We start from the raw sequence: 19,706 nt of genomic DNA on the forward strand, positions 1-19,706 counted from the left end.
TAAGAAATGGTTCATCATAAGTCTTTCACCAGTATTGTAGTAAAAATTCATACATGGAAGATTCTAGACTAAATCATAAACAAAAACACTTTTATTCATGCGCGATACTCCAAGAGAGCAAGATCCTGCATGGAAGTCTCCACATGCTTAGACAATGGATTACATTGAGCGAAGACTAATGATCAACATTTAACTTGATAATGCGCATGTCCAGGTGAACCTCCTTGGAGTCCCCGTGCACCACGTCGGCGGGTAAAGGATGCCATGGGTTTTCCAAGTCCACATTGGCGGTATAGTCCCAGCTCCCCAGAGTCCAAGTCCGTCCGATGAGGCCGGTGTCGCCGCACACGCAATCCAGAGGGGTAGTAACACTGACCACACACCCATACATCGGCCTCGTGTCAGTGTCAGCGTCAGCGGCGTCGCCCCTAACACACATTACAGAGACAGAGCGGCGGCCTGCGCGGGCCTCGCCGGTGCCCACAATCAAGAGGAAGATGCTGCCATCCTCCTCCAAGACTAGCAGGCGGCGGTGATCCTCCAGCGACTCTAGCATGGTGAACGGGTAGCACGTCTCGTACTTCATGTTCTCTGCCAAGGGCCAGCAGTGACCGCTGCACGCATCCATGGAGTGATGCACCATGTCCGCCGGCGAGCCACAAAACGGCATCGGGCACTCATAGCAGTGGACGAAGGGCTCCTTGGAGGCATCGACCAGGCCGTCCATGAAACGGGAGTGGCTGTAGGGGACGTTGCGCCAGTTGAATATATGAGCAAGTTACTACGAGATTTAATCCGAATAAGCACCAAATAAATCATGACGGCTATAACAGAGATGAAACTAATCATGTGGACTAGCATAGTAGTAGGATACAGAGTAGAAACAAGAATTCTACCACTATTTCGAACAGGAAGGACAGAAACATATACGGTGCAACGGCAGCAGCACTGTTGGCGTTGAGGTTGTCGCCCATGTCATTGAGGAAGAGGTTGCCGAGGTTGGGGAAGAAGTCGTCGTCGGTGAAGTCGTGGCTGCCAGCAGTCACAAGAGTGCGCTCCCAAAATTTCAACAGCGCCCGCCGAATGTAGCGCAGGAGGGAGTGGTTGTAGGGGATGTTGCGGCCGCCGAATGGAGCGCAGGAGTAGTACACGAAGCAGTAGATGGTGTCCTTACTAGTACTCCCTAGTCTCTATCTCTCTACCTTCCTCCGTTCCTAAATGTAAGTCTTTATAGAGATTTCACTGTAAACCGCATACGGATGTATATAGATGCATTTTAAGTTTAGATTAATTCATTTTGCTTCGTATGTAGTCCAACTACTAGAATCTCTACAAAGACTTATATTTAGGAACGGAGGGAGTATATCTACTCTTATAGAAAACCGAGTTGGTGATGATGGTATGCCTGCCATCTTGTAATATAGACTGCCCGATCTATATCTGACGGATAGAAAGCCAACTATGACAATTTTACAAAAGATACCCACACCTCTCTCCATATTTACAGATAAGGCCTTGCCTCGTTCATCCTTATCTCCCAAAACCTCGTGCTCCTCCCGATGTCTCTATCTCTACTACTCTTCTTTGTTTTTTTATAACAAATCGAATAGTGTTGCGCCGTCCGCTGCCCACCCGGCTGAACACGTCTCCTCGCCTCCATCATCACCAACCGAGTCTTTTATAGGAGTAGGAGTAGAGAAAAAACCGAGTTGGTGATGATGGTGTGCCGTGCAATGCACGGGTATCTTGCTATTTCTTTTGCATATAAGTCCAAACACCACGTAGACACGGTCTTTGAGCACGGTTGGTAGTCGTTCCACGCTCGGGCATTGAAGTTTCTAACTATTTCAGATTAGAATATACTACTCCTCCGGTGCTAGTAGTAGAGCAGAGTCCTACTCTACTACTCTACTCAAGCAAGTTAGGGCATAGCACTGTAGGGAGTACCAGTACTGTGATCACTCAAGCAAGTTGTCTGGCATCGACATGACCCTACGCTGCTGGTATGTGTCTCGTATGTCAAGCGGCATACTGTAGTCATCATCACCTGTCCACTTCCCGCAGCACATATTCTCTTCTCCATCTTTGTCTGTACATAATCACGTCCAATCTTCCATCCCCACTAAGGCGCCTCCCCCCCTCGTCCGAAAACCAAGCACTAACAATGGCAGAACCGAGCAGCATCCGCCGAAAGAGTGGCTGGAATTCGCTCCCCATAGAGGTAATCAAGCTCATTGTTTCGCATGTGGACAATCTCAGTACCATGTTTCGTCGGGGCTGTACCTTTTACTCAAAGCCCTCAGGCCTGAGCTTTTTAAGCCAGCTCCTTGCTTGCTGATGTTGCCTGATCTTCAGAAACGGCATGTCACGCAGCATAATGATCGTAGGGTGGCGAGCATCAACCTCCTTGACTGCGATCCGATCCCCGTCAGCCTCAACTACATTAACGGTATGTACTGGGTCGGCATGAGCACGTCTTGGATGGTGCTTGTCGACGGCCACGGCAGCTGGATGCTCGTGGAGGTCTACACCCGGTGATTGACCCCCCTTCCTTCAATTAACACTGCACTGCTTTGGCGCCGCGGCCCAGAATACTCGGAATCTTACAGTAGCCAACATGATACCAAGTTTGATTTGCTCAAGGTTGCAATCTGCCAAGTGCCCACAAGATCTGCAAATTATAAAGACTTCAGGCTAATTGCGTTCTTCAACAGCGGTCTCGCCTATCTGACAGGTCAATGCGGTAAGTGGATAAATCTGCACGTCCATCACAGGATCATACATCCTCCATGGTTCTCTGATGCCATTGAACACCAGGGCTTCATTTACGCTGCTGACTCCTTCTATGGCTGGACGTATTGCTAGCCTACTCCAGTCATCGATACAAACGGCTGTTACAGCAGTATGTTACTTTCCTATGATATCATGATGGCTTGCTTATATTACTGTCAACATTTACTAAAAAAATATCCATGCTGATATCATGATGGAGTCAGATAAAAAAGGGCTCTTGATTTTTATGATATCATGATGGCTTGCTTATTTTTAAATTTGTTTTAGTATGGCTATTAATTTTTGGATTAAGAATATTTCATTCCCCAGCAAAAATTTGCAAATTTTCAAATTTCCCACATATTTAGTTAATTTTTTGACCCTGGTATTGACCAGAAAATGGCCAGCAATTCTAAAAATGGAAAACGTGCTGCAATAAATTCCATATGAATTAGAAAATGAGTAAAAATTATAAAAATAATAGCAAATGGGCTGTACACGCCACAGATTTCGAGGCTAATTTGTTCACGCAAGGCTTTGTCAGTGAACACACGATTCTAGCAGCAGTGACTGTTGGATGTCCATCCAACGACCGACGTGCTTCTTCAATCTCTGATCTTCCTGCTCCAGCCGCCTAAACTAGCGCCAGCGGGACTACCTGCTCCCTCCTCTTGTGGCCCGCTGTGATGCCGCGAAGGCTTCCTCGGCCCACCCTACTCCCTCCGCAGGCCTGGCCGCACACAATCAACTGCTTCCTTATTACATGAAAAAATTGATTCCTCCCACTGACATCTGGGGTGCACCGGTTGGGAGGCTAACCTGTGGGCCTACTAAGTTGACACGTACGTAGGGCTTGTCAACTTAGTCAACAAACGATTCTAGCAGCAGTAACCATTAGATTTGAATCAAACGGTCCTACTGCTTCTTCAATCGCTGCTCTTCTTGCACCAGCCGCCCAAACCAGCGCCGGGGAGACCGCCTGCTCCTGCCTCCAGTGGTCGGCTGTGCTATCGTTGAGGCCTCATCGCCCCTACTACTCCCACCGTTAGCCAGGCCCTGCGGCGACGGCAGCCTCACACCGCAGCCGAACCAGTGAACCCTCATACTCCTCTCCGCATGGGCATCCACTGCCGCGCCTTCCCCGGCTCCGCGTCGTCCCCTTCGTAGGCCTCGCCGTCATCCACCGCATTGGTGCTCTCGGCGCGGCTTGGTCAATGTGGTCAACGACATTCCATCGAAAGAGTACTGTACATGGAGAGGCTGACAGCTGGGTCCACGGCCACAAACCAGTTTTTTGTGATTTGCCAAGTAAGTCGCTTTCTCAGGCCTGTTGTGCTGCAAATCTTTCAAGACGAGGAGAGCATTCATTCGACTGGCCGAGAAAATGGCCCATCAGTAATGAGAAATGGGATGTATATTTTTAAAAAACATCAAACCGGCAATTAGTTTCAAATATCTTTTTTCTCATTTCGAGATTTTAAATTACTTTAATTTTTATGCATGGATAATTTGTTGGATTTTATATTGATATACATTTATTTTCAAAATCAGTTTGAATGTGAGTCGAAATTTCGGGATTAAAAACAGTTCGGACCGCACCGAAATATGCAAAATTTCGTATAATTTTTTAACCGTGGCCACAATATGGGCTGTAATGCTAACAAAAAGAATATGGGCTCCAAAAAAAACCTTAACAATTAGCAAATGGGCTGTAAATTATTAGAAATAATGGCAGATGGGTTGTGTGTTGTTTTCCATAGATTTGAAGCTTTCCTAAAAAAAGGTTGACGCACAAGCAGTGACTGTTGGATGGCCATCCAACGGCCGTCGTGCTTCTTCAATCTCTGCTCCTCCTGCTCCAGCTGCTCAAACAAGCACCGGCGGGACTGCCTGATCCCTCCTCCCCGCGGCCGGCTCTGCTGCCGCGTAGGCCTCACCGCCCCACCGTACTCCCATCGCTGGCCTAGCCATCCCTCTACTCACCCATACCTGCTGTTATTCTCCGGCGACGGCAGACGAACCAGTAAACCCTCGTACAGTCGTACTCCCCTCCGCGTGGGAAACAACTGCCGAGTCTTCCCTGCCTCCGTGTCGTTCCCTTCCTAGGCCTCGCCGTCGTCCACCGCCCTGGTGCCCTCGACGCGGCCTAGTCAACATGGTCAATGACCGACATGCATCTGAAGTGGACTGTACGTGGAGAGGCCGACAGCAGGGTACACGGCCGCACACAAGGAAATGCCTCCTTATTACGCGCAAAATAATGATTCCTCCACCTGACATCAGGAACCCACCAAAAGGGCCTCTGTATTTTGCGAAAAAAACGTTACCGCCGCTGACAGCCCGGGCCTACCAGTTATATCTTCACACGCAAGGAAGTGCCTCCTTATTACGCACAAAAAAATGAATACTCCCCCTGTTAGCTGGGACCCAGTATAGTGGCAGGCTGACTTGTGGGCCTACTATGTTGACGGGGACGGAGGGCTTTGTCAGCATAGTCAATATAAACGATTCTAGCTCCAGTGACCGTACGATGTCCATCCAACGATTGTAGTGCTTCTTCAACCTCTGGTGTTCTTGCTCCAGCCGCCCAAAGCAGCGCCGGTCGTGTCGCATGCTCCTGCTTCCCGTGGCCGGATGTGCTACCGCGGAGGCCTCACCGCCCCCTACTATTCCCACCGTTGGCCAGGCCCTGCGGCGACGGCAGCCTCACACCGCAGCCAAACCAGTGAACCCTCGTACTCCTCTCCGTGCGGGCTTCCACTGCCGCGTCTTCCCCAACTCCACGCCGTCCCCTTCCTAGGCCTCATCGTCGTCCACCGCCCTGGTGCTCTCGGTGCAGCGTGGTCAACATGGTCAAGGAACGACTTCCATCGGACGTGGACTGTACATGGAGAGGCTGACAGCTGGGTCCACAGCCGCAGCAAGGAAGTGCCTCCTTATTACGCGGAAAATAATTATTCCTCCACCTGATAGCGGGGACCCACCGGACGGGCCACCGTATTTCGCGAAAAAAACGTTTCCCCTGACAGCTGGGACCCACCAGCTACATCTTCGCACGGAAGGAAGTGCGTCCGGGCAGAAAAAACGATTCGCCCCCCTGGCTGCTAGGACCCACCAGCTACATCTTCGCAGGCAAGGAAGTTCCTGACAGTCGGGACCCACCTGGTCGAAGCATACGTAGCATTGTCATTCTGGTCGCGAACGTGTACGTACATATATACTGGTGGATGTAGAGGCGCGCACGTGTCGTAGTAGAGGCGCGCATGTAGCATGTACACGTACGTACAACAGCCAGGGTGCAAGAAAGAAAATATGGCCACATACGTACATACGGGAAGTGTCTCGAATGCCTACTCGCGCATATGTACATGGCTGGGTCGGAACGGAGAAACAGCGTCGTCGTCGTGTTCATGGGGAGGCAATGGAATGCGTCGTGTTCATGGGAAGGCAACATAATGCGTCGTGTTCATGGGGAGGCAACGGAATGCGTCGTGTTCATCGGGAGGCAACGGAATACGTCGTGTTCATCGGGAGGCAACGGAATGCGTGGGAGCCAACCGGCTTGGACGGAACAGGCGATGGAAACGAGGCCTAGCGTACCGCAGAACAGAGGAAACGGACCTCGTACGGTCGAAACGGGGGTCCTGTTGATCGGGAGGTGTGTGGCGTACCGCTAAACGGACGAAATGGACCTCCTACGATCGAAACGGGGGTCCTGTTGATCGGGAATGTTGTGGCGTACCGCAAAACGGACGAAACGGACCTCCTACGGTCGAAACGGGGGTCCTGTTCATCGGGAGGGGTGTGGCGTACCGCAAAACAGGACTCCACAGGATACTGTTCATCTCCACCGTCGACCTCCTCCAGCCTCCACGGGCTCCTGTTCATCCAGCCTCCACCGCGCGCTACTCCACCGGCTACTGTTCAACCACCCCTCCATCGTCTACTGTTCATCCAGCCCTCCACACCACGGGGTCCTGTTCAACCACCCCTCTACGGGCACCCCTCCACCGTCTACTGTTCATCCAGCCCTCCACCACACCATGGGGTCCTGTTCATCCATAGGCAACGCCAACGCTCACTGTTCATCCAAACCCCCCCGCAACGCTCACTATTCATCCAATCGATCGGCTTCAGTTAGCAGTAGTAGTGAAGGAATCGCTCGACCGGGATTAGTTAACAGCCATCGATCGATCGCTTGGGTTCAGTAACGTGTAGCCTGCAGTGCAATCGCTCGGGTTCAGTTAGAGCCCAACACATCGCTCGGGTTCAGTTAGAGCCAGCGCCTCGCACACACGCGCGTGCTTGTACGAGTGAAACACACATCGCTTGGCCCCCGACCTCCCACCGTAACGGGCAACTCCCCGAAATTTTCCTTCCCCTTGCTTCTACCATGGTTTTTTCTATCGTGGACGGCCCAAAGAATGTCATGCAGCTGCGTCTCCGGCCCGCCCAGGACGAAAAGCCCATTTTTTGTCATGATTTTTTGTCATAGAAGTAGGAGCCCACCACATCTATGATAATACCAGGTTTTGTCACAATTATTGTCATAGAAGTGTCATATGTATAACAGAAAAAAAATTCGTTCGGCCCAAAATGTCACGGATGTGTCTTCTTTTGTAGTGACGTAAGTAGACACGAAAGAGTGCAACCTCTCTTATGGACCCGTTTAGTCCTCAAGGTCATCTGCTTAGTTGATGACGGTAATGTAGTTGTCGTGGCTGCCGGCGGTGGAGAAGAAGATCTGAGGCGGTGAAAGATAGTCTGGAGCATGGATCCCTGGTGTGGTGGACCCTACCGTCATTGGAGCAGCTGAGCTGGGGTGGACGATGGCGTGGCAAGAGCGGGACAAACCACACAAGGTTTTATTTGACAACTGTCTATAAGAGAAGTAATTCTATAAGGGCTCGTTTGAATTGGAGGATTCTAACAACCCGGGGATAGGAAATACACAGTAATAGGATAGGAATGCATGTGCAAAACAGAGAATATAAAATCACAGGCTTTCTGTCAATCTGGGTGTTTGGTTCACAGGAATTGGAAGGTCATAGGAATGCAAAAAAGCATGGTCAAATTAAGTCAAACCACGAGCAAATGTACATTTATACTATTATGCTACTATCACCTAGTCTTCTTCTTCATGAATAGGAATTTGAAAAGGAGGGCCAAGTGGATATTAAAATTCCTATGGTTTTTCCTTGAAAGAGATGCTAAAGGAACAAATCCTACAATTTTCCTTTGCTCCATTCATTTGAACCAAATGCATGAATAGTAGTACCATAGGAAACTTTCCAATTCCTATGTTTTTCCTTCACTATTCCTTTCAACCACTCGCAATTCTAGTAGGAAGGCTTGAACAGGCTAAAGCCTACACTCCAAAAATGTTTTTGTGGTACTTCTACTACTTTGGACCCAGGCTACTGCCCTAATAGCTCAACTCTCAAGCCCATCTACACATGCACATCTCAAACACGCAGAGATACATAGTGATAGCTTTCGAGAGAGTCCATCATGGATAGCTAAGTTGCCTGATAACTCATTGCTTTTTATATAGGAGAAACTAATCGTATTTCACGTTACTAAGCATGCTCAGTGGACAATATATATATATATATATATATAACATAGAGTAAAAAAATGATGCAGCAAGTGTACAACCTCTTTGACGAAGCCATGTCGATCTCAGCATCATTGGGTTGGTCGCTGAGGATGCTGCAGCTGATGTGGCTGTCGGGGGAGGGGAAGAAGATCTTAGACGTCTCGAGATGGAGCCAAGGGTACTGCTCCGCTGTGATGGATGGTTTCATCGTTGGAGCAGCTCATGTGAGTTGTACGACGGCGAGGCTGAAGCAAGACAAGAGAGACAACGTTAAATCGAAGTGGTATTCTAATAGCATCTCCAATAGATAATGTAAAATATATAACAAAAAATGCTAGATGTAAAATACATCAGCCACTCATCTTTGAACTTAATTGTCGAAACTGAATTTAACTGGCGAAACTGAATTTTGCTGCAAAACTGAATTTTGCTGTCGAAACTGAATTTTACTATCAAAACTGAACGCACTAGTAGCAGAAAAGTAGTGCACTAATAGTTTTGGTCGTTCGAGCACTAGTGGCAGAGTAGCAGTGATCTAAATCTGTAGCCTCTCCAGCAAGGAACGTACTACCAAAGAGCAGCCGAGGCAGAGCAGCAGCAGTGCCCAGAGCAGTAGCGCATGCTAGAGCCGGGGCAGTTGGTCATATAGCAGCATCTCGGATAGCAGCAGCAGGAGGAGGAGCTCGAGCGAGAGCCGGAGCTGCTGCTCGTGCAACAGTAGTGCAAGCAAGAGTAGACCAGCAGTGCAAGAAAGAGCAAGAGCAGCAACGCAAGAAAGAGCTAGAGCAGACCAGCCATGGGACCGAGAGCAAGAGTAGAGCAGCAGCGTGAGCGAGAGCAGCAGGGCCAATGAGAGCCGGAGCAGCAACAGCAGCTCCTACTAATGTGAACGTCGCCGCCGAGAGAGCGACACCATGGAGGAAGTGGACGGCGATGCCGCCGTAGATGGAGCCGCGCCATGGCAGCTCGGGACCAAGCGCCGGCAGCACCGTGAAATCGAATAAAGAAGAAAATACAGCGATAATTGTAGAACCTCTTTGGTGGCGCCGATTAGGCCTCAGCTTCATATCCGAGGAGTCGGTGAGGATGTTGTGGTTCTGGTGGAGCAGGTTAAGGCGGCTCTGTGGGGATGGATCAGCCACGATAAACGAGGTGATCATCGAGCAGCTCCTTAGAGGTGGAGGATGGGGCGGCTAGACCGTCGGGACCATCGATGATGGATCCTCATTTGGGGCGGTGGATGAGGGACGTCGAGCAGTTGCGGTGGACGGCGTCGTCAGGGAACAGGCTCCGCCGGGGCAGCGATGGGGTGGTGGACAGAGTAGGGTGGGGTTTTTTATGGCTGGAGCAGAGAGGTTATGGCGTCCTGGGATTATGAATGGCGAAAAGGAGGTGATGGGAGTAGGGGGGCATGACTTTGGGACGCTCTTGTCCAAAATGTAGGGTGTGTTACAAAAGTAGCCCACCGATTTGAACTAGCGCTCCTTTTGGCTCAGGATTAGAAGGGGGATTTGGCAGCCGGAGGGAGTTTTCGCGCGCTTTGTAATTTCGGGATAGCAAGACGCGGGTTGTCAAGGAGCGAGTTTTTGGAGCACACAGAGACAAAGCGATATCTGAATTTTCGGGATAACAAGGCCCGTGTTGAAATTTCGGGACAAGCCTAACATGTAATAATGTACCTACCAAATCAATTCGCACTTCCCTCAATGAAAAAACTATTCACACCCCACAAAGAGAGTCTCCTCCCGTTTTACTGTACAAATGCTATTTAAAATTATGAATCCATGTTATGTCCAATTAAATTTTTTCGCTGGTTGTATAATGCATGTAACCTACTCATACGAATATTTTAGGGCATTTCAAATGTCTATACTACCGCTGCAATTCAAACTAAATTTGAATTCGTTTCTCTATTTAAATAAGAATCTACAATTATGATTGTTGCCAAGTTAAACCATCATCTATCTATTATATAATTAAAACAAGAGTCAAACAAGCCATCACGCTGATCCACATATATTAAATTATCTAAATCGTTAATATTAGATATTAACGGTTGATATTTATAAAAATATAACGTTACATACAAATAGTATCACGCACTAATAGTTTAACATGCCACATAGGAATAGTCCAGCGCGTCTTTTGGTGCAACCCATATGTCTCTCCACAAAATAGGTCCACCGAAGAAAATCATACGTACGCTTACGTTGGAATTTGTTTAAATAAAGGCTTATCATTGGTATTGCAAAGTACATCAGCCATTATGGAAACGTCCCGTCCAAGAAAAAAAACTGAGGAACTCACCATGCCCAGCAAGCGTCCGATCAGAATTCCTCTAAATTAAATATAATAAAGTACATCAGCCATTATGGAATGGTCCCGTTTTGAAGAGAAAAAAACTAAGGAAGAGTCCCACCACGCCCAGCAAAAGTGTCCGATCAGAATTTCTCCAAGTTAAATATCCATCATCAGTCTATTTATTTTTATTACAATAATTTAAATGTGTTACGTTCTCGCACAAACGAAGCGGGTCATGATAAGCACGAGTGTCCGCGTGCACATGAAAACAGCATAACAGACCATACAATCGAGAAATAAGATCTCCGGTCATCCTCCGGCCTCCCCAGCCGCTTCGCGTTCCTGGCCGTTGGATCTGCGCGCTTGATGCGATCTGAGCCGTCGGATCGACCCCTGGAACGACCTTGTCCGTCGGATAAAAAATATTTACTGTTGCAATGAACAGTTTCACTCCGTTCGTGCCACCGCGCGTAATTATACTGCCCCGCCGGGGCATTTTCGTCATTTCGGGTCGTGGGGTATAAAAGGCGGCCGCTCCCGTGGAGATAACCCTAGCCGCGCCCCACCCCGCACTCGCGCCCCCTCCCTCGTCCTCCCGCGTCCCAGCCCCCGCCCGCCCCTCCCTCTCCCCTCCATCTCCTGCCCACATCGCCGCCGCCCCGCCCACATCGTCGCCGCCCCGCTCAAATCGCTGGTGAGACCTAGCCGCCGCTCCCCCACTCCACACTCGCGCCCTCCTCCTCCTCCTCTACGCCGCCTTCACCCAAACCCTAACACCGCCGCCATCTCCTTCGCGCTGCCCACCGGACCCTCACCGCCCACTTCCCCGGCGTCGTCGCCGTCGTCCACCACCACACCCACTGCGCCCCCACCTTCTCCCAATCCCCTCACCTTCTCTCCCGTGGCCAGTGGATTCGCCCCTCGCGGGATCGATTCCTACTGCGCCGCCGGTGCGGCCTCCTCGCGAGCTAGAGCTAGGGTTTCAGGGCTGTGAGCTCTGCCTTACCTTGATTCAGATCCTCTTCTCTGGTCTTCTCTTCTTCCTTCTCTCCTGGCCCCCTCACTTGTTTGTTCGATGCAGAGCAGCAGCCACCCTCCATGGAGGAGGACGACCACCACAGCGACGTCGGCGCCCCTCACATGGTCGAGCTCGACGGAAGAGCGGTCGCGATGGCCGCGTTCGTCTGCTCCGGTGTGGCGCAGCCGAGCTTGGCCAACAACGAGGTCGTGTACCTCCGCCTCGACGACTCCTAGCGCGGGTAAGCAAGGCAGCACCCCCATCCCATGGTCATTTTTGTTTTCAGAGGCTCCTTCTTCGTTTGTGTGTGCTGATGACGCCTGCTCTTCTCCATGGAGTTGACAAAGAGCATATAAAGAAATTATTCTAATTCACGTTCTTTAGAAGTATATGCATTCTTGAGCTGGATGCGAAAATTGTGTTGTATGTCATCGTTTAACCGAATGCAAATCAATGTTCTTTAGCATCTTTTGGTTTATTTTTGGTTTCAACAGCAGGCACATGTTAGGCTGGATTCCCCATGCATTATGAAGCATCATGCACTACTAGGAAAAGGCCTACTAAGGGCGCACCGGTTTTGCCTACTAATGGCGCACTACCGGTGCGCCATTAGTAGCACGTCATTAGAATTTTTTTACTAATGGCGCACCACAGGTGCGCCATTAGTATCTGGTATACTAATGGCGCACCTGGCAGTGCGTCATTAGTATGTAACTCCATGCGCCATTAGTATGCCTCCCGGGGGGGGCCATATGTAACCATGTGCTTTGTCACACTAATGGCGCACTCCACCTTGATGCGCCAATAGTATCCTTTGGCATACTAATGGCGCACTCTGCCTTGATGCGCCATTAGTATGAATATTTGGTTTTTTTTGCTTTTCTGATTTTTGCACAGGTTACAAAATATATTATTGGACACAATATAGACATCAGCACACAGCAACATCAGATTCATCGAATACAATAGAAGATTAGTCTCCGAATACAATTCATCATATTAGTCTCCGAATTCAAAAGACTGAACAAAGATAAAACATTACAAGTCTCAAGACCGCGAGTATCGAGTTTGTCTTCACATTACAAGTCGATATCGATCATCTAAACTACCATCACATAAAAGAGAGTTGTGGTCATCACGATGAGCATCATCACGATCAAACTGGTCTTCATCCGGTTCCTCCAACGCTCCCTCCTCTCTCCCGCTAGATAGCGGGCATATCTAGATTCGGCCTCCGCCCTAGTGGTGTACCCTTTGTAACTGTTACCGCTGAAACGGTGAACCTGTCTCCAACACTCCTCCCAGTCGTCGTAGACTCTGGGAACCTTACCCTTGTACACGACATACGATGGCATCTCTATGCACAAGCCAAACAACAGACAATACATAAGCAATATGTAAGTATGCAACAAAAGGTTCGGAAGAGAAAAGCAAGACATTAATAGCACGATTCATGGTCCTACTAATAAATAGCATCGATTACATCTAAGTTGAACGACTATCCAAACCAAAGAGACATACGAATTCATTAAATTTTAATTACAACATGAGCCAATCAATGTTTCAGAACTACACATCACTACTTTCGACTCGACTCATCGGACAGGAGCGTGGATGAAGCCGCCGTCTATCGTGATGGTCATGAAATCGCGGTCGTTGTCACCCTGCATTTGTAGCGTTCCATCTATCTCATTGTTGGACGGTTGATATCTGAGGCAGAACTACCCCGACGTATGAAGGACATCTTGATGGCTGATGTCCGCAAAGTCCGACTGGACGCGAAAGAATTCTTGTCTGAGGTCCGCGTCCTGGATTGCCAACAAGTTCGCGGCCCAATCTTTGAGATTATCTGGTAGCAGAAGTTGATGATGGTCCCTTACGATCGCCCGCATGTGATGGAGGGCGTAGTAGGCATCCTTCTGACCGCCAGGCGGCTGCTTGACGCAGCAGAACTTCGTATTGTGTGAGAACATGTGCTTGTCGTACTTACGAATAGTCCTGGTAAAGGTGCCTCCAGATTTGGCGTAGCCGGGGAGAACATCATCAAGAACTTTCTTGACATTTGTGTAGTCTATCTTGGAGTTACGGTTCGGGTCGAAATACGTGGCCATGGAATATTTCGGGCTTAAGAGGATGAGTGTGCAATGTGTGTCACTGCACAGAACACGGAATGTTAGAAAAAAAAGAACGATCGAAATCTAAGAAATCATATGTTACGGGGCGGTTAAGGGATGACTTACTCGGGAAAGTAAGCCACAAGGAAGTTATCCTTACCTGGGTTTGCCAGAATGACGCCTTCGAGGTGTGAACTCGCAACTTGGCGGTCCCCAGCGCTGCTCAAGTGCTTGGCACACATGTAGAAGGGGTCGACTATCACGATGTCCGGGGTCTTGTCTCTAATGATCCGCATCTCCATACTCAGCGAAAACAGTCGAACGAAGGTGTAGTGCAGCGGATGAAGGTTAAACATAGCAAAGATGTCATCAAACCGCAGGACGATCGTACCCCCGATGTCGCCATCCACAAAGCCCTTGCCCTCTGGCACCTTGGCCACGAAAACCAGGTATGCCACATCCTTCTCTCTGAGATGCCGCTTCTCCAAAGAAAGAACACTGTCGTGCAGACTCCGCATAGCACCGGTTGCAGCATTCAGCATATTTGGCGGTAGCATCGCCCTACCCGCCACATGCACCCTCCTCGAGATATCCTTAGGTGAAGGTGGCCCGTCCTGAGCACGGATCGAACTCGATGCCGGCTGGCTCGCACCGGCGCCCTTGTTAGTCTTTCGTTCCTGTCCCTTCTTCTTGATCTCCTGTAATGGGACCGAGTTCTGCTCACAGAACGCCTTCTTGAGCATGTTGGGGCTGATAATATTTCGCACCTCAGCTATCTGAGGCTCGGTGAAGGCGGGAGCTGGAGGCTTCTCCTGAGAACTGAACGCCAGACGACGCCTATTGCAATTGGATTTCTCCGCCGTTCCAGCTAGATTGCGGTCGTCTTGGTTGGTTTCTTGAGAAAGAGGCCCGCAGAACTCGTCAGCGTACCCATGTTCGGCAAAGTACTTATCGGCTTTGGTAAATGTACCGTCGTCGATGTCGTCGTCGTCCGGATCCCTGTGCCATAGGGCTGTCCGGATCCTGTGCCATATGGATGTCCGACATAGGGATGTCCGGCAGGTCCGGTAGCGTTGCGGCGTTCTTGCCATGGCTTGGCGCCGGCATGACAGGCGGTCTTGTCTGTGGGGTGGTGTCCCCCGCCCCCAAACGAATCTGGCTCTTCGGCCAAAGCAGGGGCCAGCTTACGCAGGCACTGAGGGTCATGACATCATCTTCGTCGGCCCCAGCGGTTCAAACCGCAGGTAACAGCTCGTCGCAGCCTGGCAGCACCCGAACCACTTCAACCCTATACGATGTGGGTGGCATCGGATTACCGTGGAACATGCGGTTGCCCGGTTGAACGATTATGCCCTTGGCGGCATCGACCAACTCGGTGCCCACGAAGTGCAGAAGAATGCAAGGAACGTCGGCGGTGCCCTGCGAAAACATGTACAGGGCGTCAGGGATGCCCAATCAAAGGCAAGGAGATGAAGTCATCGGCCGAGAGGCTTAGTTACCATGATGCTGTCGAGCTCGGCTAATGTCGAGGCACCACCAACGGCGGGCGTGCAACTGACGGAGGGGGCGCTTGCTGGCGAGGTGCCGGCCGGCGTACATCCGGGTGCATTAAGCTCCAATGCCCATGCCGGCGCCGGAGACACGAATACCGCCTCCGCCGGAGACACCAATGGCGCCGCCGCCGGAGACACCAATGGCGCCGCCGGAGACACCAATGGCGCTGCATGCGCGTTGTGCGAGTTGCTGGCCATGAAGCTGGGAACCGGGGGAGGCGCCTGTTGGGCGCCCGCAATCCACGTCATCAGCCCATGAATCAACGTAGGCAGCATGGCGTTGAGCTTCGTTCCCAGTTGTTCTCCCACTTGCTCTTGGACAAGCTCCAGAATCCGCGCCACTTGTGCCTTGAGTGCTTCAACCTCGCGCGTCTGGCTTTCTGAGCTGGCCTTTTTCTCCTTCCGCACACCAGCGGTATAGTATGACCCCCATTTTGTGGACAAGCCTTTGCCGGCACACGACCAGCTGACGTCGGCTTAGTGAGCTTATCCTTGCTTTTCATTACGTTCAACGCCCTATTTAAAGGGGTGTCGAAAGGGGAGCTCTGAGACGACCCCGCGCTACTGCTTTCAGTTTCCTGCGAAAGGAACGTGAACCATTTAGAAATATTGGGGATTAATTAGAGTACAACCATATGGAGCTAATTACACGGGGGTGTATTCCTTACCAGAACAAGCTCAAGCGCCCTGGTCTTCGGATCCGTGGTAAGCTCCTTTGTTATCGGGTCCTCCTTGTACTGGGCCCTGACATAGTTCTTGGTCTGCTTGTTACCGCTGTATTTCTCGAAGCGGGGCGGTAGGCCTTGCTCGGCACGCTCCGCGTGCTCCTTGTCCCATATAGGCTCCGCCACTCTGTAACCGCCGGGACCGAGTTTGTGTTCCCCTAAGTTCAACTCCCGCATTTCTTTCCCCCACTGACTTGATTCGGTGGTTGCACTGCTCTCGCACTTTATCTTGAACTCCTTGTAGTCATCTTCGCTCATCAAAGGATATTTCGCCTTGATCTTCTCATAACTATCACCTTTATCAATCATTCTCTTCACCGCGCTTCTCCAAGTAGACAGGGCCGTGCTCATCTTCGTGAGGGAGGCACTGTTCACTTTATTCCCTGAGAGGCGTGTGTTTTCAAATTCGGCGGGGAACTTGTATCGTTCGTGCAGCTTCGTGAAGAGGAGGTTGCGGAAATTCCCTTGGTCCTTATGCGTAAGGTTCTCGGTGTTGATCGAGACGGTGCTCTGGAGAATGCACCCGAGCTGAACCGAGTGCCCCTTGACTATATGATTGGGCTCTGTTGGATTCCCGTCGGAGTTCACTTGAGTGAATTCCTCCTTGAGGGTGCGGAGCGCATTCGGGCGCCGGTCCTTCCGTTGCTTCTTCGGTTGGCTGCCATCTGTGTGTGCGCCGCCATCATCAGTGGTGGCATCCTCGGCGGCACCATCAGTGGTGTCATCCCCTACGCCACTAGGGGTTGTGTAATCAGGATCGGTGTCTTCCGCGGTGTCCTCATAGCGGTGAGGTTGTTCCTCCATCTCCTGGGACAGCTCCCAGAATTGCTTGCCGCCCGAACCGCCGGCATCATCGTTGTTGGCCATGTTTCGCTTTAAATAGGAAAACAGTTTGGTCAAAAAGTTGGTTATTGTCAAGCAACAAGATCATGGTCTCATCATTTAGGGTTTGTCGACACCGAGGCATCCTAAAAGCTAAGCTTTTATCATTTAGGGTTTGTTGACGCTGAGGCACCCTAAAAGCCTAAGCCGAGGCACCCTAGGTTGGGCCTAATCACTTGGCACTAATCACTTGGCTCTATTGCCACCTACGGTTTAATGCAGCAAGAATGGCGGGGCATTTGATCCTACTTAACTAAATACTAAGATACCCTGGTCCATGCATTAGTCGCAAGTACCCCATATGTCCTATTTTTAGCAAAGTCATGCTAAAATTTCAGCATGACCTTTGCTGAAAATAGGACATATGGAGTACCCGAATTTGCCGGAACGGAAGTTAATCAACATTCCGGCAAACTCAAGGGCCTCTCGGGGTACCTACAAATTCATCATGACACGATGGTCGGAGACAAAACCCAGCAAACTAGCAAGATGATCATCATCTTTGCAAGATAGTAGCTCAAGTTTTTGACAGTAGCCTCTGAAGAAAACAGCATTGCAACATTCAAGTTCACAGGATAAAAAAATCACTCTAGATTAGTGTAGCCACTATCTAACAAAACCAAAATGTTAACAAAATTACACCATGACGATACCAAATTCTTGTAGCAGTACAATGAATTCACAGGATAAAAAAATCATCCACATTCACCAACCCAAACTGGTGGAGATACAGCAAACCAGAACCTCCCAGGTTTCTGCCATTTTATTTTTGTCACCGTATATGTTTTTTGATTCATGTCATGGTACTTGCTGTCAAACCAAGTATTTTCTTTCTACATAATCTGGGAAGTTTCCTTCTTACTGTCTCACTATCTTACTGTCTCACTACAAAAAACTAGTATGCTTAGTTGAGACTAGTATGCTTAGTTGCATTATGACAGACAAAAACTACAAATATTTGTGTTTTTAGTTGAGCAATACAGCGACAGTGTGATAGGCAAGTTTCAGCTAGCAAAGTGTCATGATTCAGACAACAGAGCAGCTAAGCATAGCAAGTGGATAGTTTAGTCAGTATACTAGTACTCTTTAGAAAGCATGATACATATATTACCTGGAGGAGACTTCGTCGGAGAGTTGCCTGTGCATTGAAAATACAACGAGATCAGCAAAGGATAGTAAGATATATACTGAAATTATCATAACAAAATGCCAGCTACTGCCATGGTCAAAGAATAGATTATGATAGCTGGACAAGTACAGGTCAAACTAGATAATTTTCAGAACCCGTTTAACCACCGCGGGATAAAACAATGCATCCAAGACTGGGCTTAGACTAATATCCTCATAGCATAATCTGACATCAAGCAAATATTATAAGAACAGTGAAAATGTATGTTCACTGCAAATGAATATGGACCAAGTGTTCTCATTAACTACTTAAAGAACTAGTTCCATATTGTTGCATGAGAATTGTAGAGAGAAAAGATACATGGTTCTACTTCTGGGATTGGTTAAATCTCTTATTGTTCACATTCTTGTCAAAGGACTTTAACCATTAATTATCAGAAGAACTAATGCAAATTTAAACACCCTAAATCCGGAAGAAGTAATACAACACTACATAGTACCTCTGTAGTTTCCATGCCAAACTTTGGGTGATATCAAACCATTAGAAAGCATGATCATGAGAACAACATCAGTTTGAAAGATATTGTAACCCCTCCTGGTAACAAATATTCATCTACTCATTTGTAGATACCTAGGAGTAACAAGACTATCAAACTAACAGATCCATTAATCAATTATGGACTTCTTACATGTTACATCTATCATTAGAGGCCAGAAAGAATAGTAATTAATGTTTCATATTGTTGCATGAATCCAAACTCACTGGAAAATTCACTAATTGAGCCTAGCTACTTAAAGAAAGAATCTCTAGGCGGATGCTTAGTTGAGACTAGTATCCTCTAAAATGCATCTAAATGCAAGATCAGAGATTTGAACATTTGGAAAACCCTAGCTACTTAATTCTCCAACCCCCTTTCCTTGTCCAAATTTCTCCAACCCCCAACCCTAGAACACATCAGAAGGAAATAAAGAGGGGGAAGAGGGGGAAGCGGCTCGGGTGCTCACTTGGGAGGTCGAGGGCGACTCGGGGCAGCCGGAGCTAGTCGAGGCGGCGCGAATTCGACGTCGAGCGGTGAAGCTCCTCCTGGGCAGGCCGCACGGTCGAGGGCGTTGAGCGGTGGCCGTCCTCCTGGGCGTCCGAGCTCGTCTGGGTCCTCGTAGTCGAAGAGGAAGACGGCAGCGATCCTCCTGGGCAGGCCGCGCGGTGTTGGACGGCGAGCACGTCGAGGGCGCAGGCGGGGCCGCGGGGGGAGGGGGCGCTTGGGCGGGAGGACGTCAAGGGAGGCGGTGAGGGAGGCGGCGCTCGGCTCGGGGACGGCGAGGAAGGCGGCGCTCGGCTCGGGGACGGCGAAGGAGGCGAGGGGGGCGGCGAGGGGGACGGCGAACACGGGGGGCAGCGGGTGAGATCGATGAGGCACGGGAGAGATTAGAGAGATTGGAGATTTAGTGTGGGGGAAGCTTTCTAATGGCGCACCACCCCCTCGTGCGCCATAAGTATGACTATTCTAACGGCGCACCACCCCTCGGTGCGCCATTAGAATTTTTTTTTAATCTAGCCCATTAGAATATGTTCAAATTTGTTACTTGAAAATATCATCGGCGGCGATGGTGGAG

Source organism: Triticum dicoccoides, chromosome 2B (assembly GCF_002162155.2).
Source record: "Triticum dicoccoides isolate Atlit2015 ecotype Zavitan chromosome 2B, WEW_v2.0, whole genome shotgun sequence".
NCBI lineage: Eukaryota > Viridiplantae > Streptophyta > Magnoliopsida > Poales > Poaceae > Triticum > Triticum dicoccoides.